Here is a 2,500-nt window from a genome sequence, read left to right as displayed (position 1 = left end):
AAACGTCAGCCATCTCAGCACCCTGGAACCCCCCGGGTGGCACAGGGCTGGATGGGGCTTTCGTATAGCAGGGACGGTGCTGCCTCTCGCTTCGCTCGCTGTTCGCCGCTCACCGCTCGCTCGCTCAGCCAAAAATGGCCAGTTTTGGCCCGTTTTTGGGCTGTTTTGGCCTGTTTTTGGTCCGTTCTTGCATGGCGCGGTGACCGTCGTGAGCGGAGCAAAACGTCAGCCATCTCAGCACCCTGGAACCCCCCGGGTGGCACAGGGCTGGATGGGGCTTTCGTATAGCAGGGACGGTGCTGCCTCACGCTTCGCTCGCTGTTCGCCGCTCGCCGCTCGCTCGCGCAGCCAAAAATGACCAGTTTTGGCCCGTTTTTGGGCTGTTTTGGCCTGTTTATGGTCCGTTCTTGCGTGGTGCGGTGACCGTCGTGAGCGGAGCAAAACGTCAGCCATCTCAGCACCCTGGAACCCCCCGGGTGGCACAGGGCTGGATGGGGCTTTCGTATATAGCAGGGACGGTGCTGCCTCTCGCTTCGCTCGCTGTCCGCCGCTCGCCGCTCGCTCGCGCAGCCAAAAATGGCCAGTTTTGGCCCGTTTTTGGGCCGTTTTGGCCAGTTTTTGGCCTGTTCTTGCATTGCGCGGTGACCGTCGAGAGCGGAGCAAAACGTCAGCCATCTCAGCACCCTGGAACCCCCCGGGTGGCACAGGGCTGGATGGGGCTTTCGTATAGCAGGGACGGTGCTGCCTCTCGCTTCGCTCGCTGTCCGCCGCTCGCCGCTCGCTCGTGCAGCCAAAAATGGCCAGTTTTGGCCCGTTTTTGGGCCGTTTTGGCCAGTTTTTGGCCTGTTCTTGCATTGCGCGGTGACCGTCGAGAGCGGAGCAAAACGTCAGCCATCTCAGCACCCTGGAACCCCCCGGGTGGCACAGGGCTGGATGGGGCTTTCGTATAGCAGGGACGGTGCTGCCTCTCGCTTCGCTCGCTGTCCGCCGCTCGCCGCTCGCTCGTGCAGCCAAAAATGGCCAGTTTTGGCCCGTTTTTGGGCCGTTTTGGCCAGTTTTTGGCCTGTTCTTGCATTGCGCGGTGACCGTCGAGAGCGGAGCAAAACGTCAGCCATCTCAGCACCCTGGAACCCCCCGGGTGGCACAGGGCTGGATGGGGCTTTCGTATAGCAGGGACGGTGCTGCCTCTCGCTTCGCTCGCTGTCCGCCGCTCGCCGCTCGCTCGTGCAGCCAAAAATGGCCAGTTTTGGCCCGTTTTTGGGCCGTTTTGGCCAGTTTTTGGCCTGTTCTTGCATTGCGCGGTGACCGTCGAGAGCGGAGCAAAACGTCAGCCATCTCAGCACCCTGGAACCCCCCGGGTGGCACAGGGCTGGATGGGGCTTTCGTATAGCAGGGACGGTGCTGCCTCTCGCTTCGCTCGCTGTCCGCCGCTCGCCGCTCGCTCGTGCAGCCAAAAATGGCCAGTTTTGGCCCGTTTTTGGGCCGTTTTGGCCAGTTTTTGGCCTGTTCTTGCATTGCGCGGTGACCGTCGAGAGCGGAGCAAAACGTCAGCCATCTCAGCACCCTGGAACCCCCCGGGTGGCACAGGGCTGGATGGGGCTTTCGTATAGCAGGGACGGTGCTGCCTCTCGCTTCGCTCGCTGTCCGCCGCTCGCCGCTCGCTCGCGCAGCCAAAAATGGCCAGTTTTGGCCCGTTTTTGGGCCGTTTTGGCCAGTTTTTGGCCTGTTCTTGCATTGCGCGGTGACCGTCGAGAGCGGAGCAAAACGTCAGCCATCTCAGCACCCTGGAACCCCCCGGGTGGCACAGGGCTGGATGGGGCTTTCGTATAGCAGGGACGGTGCTGCCTCTCGCTTCGCTCGCTGTCCGCCGCTCGCCGCTCGCGCAGCCAAAAATGGCCAGTTTTGGCCCGTTTTTGGGCCGTTTTGGCCAGTTTTTGGCCTGTTCTTGCATTGCGCGGTGACCGTCGAGAGCGGAGCAAAACGTCAGCCATCTCAGCACCCTGGAACCCCCCGGGTGGCACAGGGCTGGATGGGGCTTTCGTATAGCAGGGACGGTGCTGCCTCTCGCTTCGCTCGCTGTTCGCCGCTCGCCGCTCGCTCGCGCAGCCAAAAATGGCCAGTTTTGGCCCGTTTTTGGGCTGTTTTGGCCAGTTTTTGGCCTGTTCTTGCGTGGTGCGGTGACCGTCGTGAGCGGAGCAAAACGTCAGCCATCTCAGCACCCTGGAACCCCCCGGGTGGCACAGGGCTGGATGGGGCTTTCGTATAGCAGGGACGGTGCTGCCTCTCGCTTCGCTCGCTGTTCGCCGCTCGCCGCTCGCTCGCGCAGCCAAAAATGGCCAGTTTTGGCCCGTTTTTGGGCTGTTTTGGCCTGTTTTTGGGCTGTTCTTGTGTGGCGCGGTGACCGTCGTGAGCGGAGCAAAATGTCAGCCATCTCAGCACCCTGGAACCCCCCGGGTGGCACAGGGCTGGATGGGGCTTTCGTATAGCAGGGACGGTGCTG

Source organism: Musa acuminata, unplaced genomic scaffold (assembly GCF_036884655.1).
Source record: "Musa acuminata AAA Group cultivar baxijiao unplaced genomic scaffold, Cavendish_Baxijiao_AAA HiC_scaffold_78, whole genome shotgun sequence".
In the NCBI taxonomy this organism is placed as follows: Eukaryota; Viridiplantae; Streptophyta; class Magnoliopsida; order Zingiberales; family Musaceae; genus Musa; species Musa acuminata.
Note: the sequence above shows the minus strand (reverse complement) of the source record.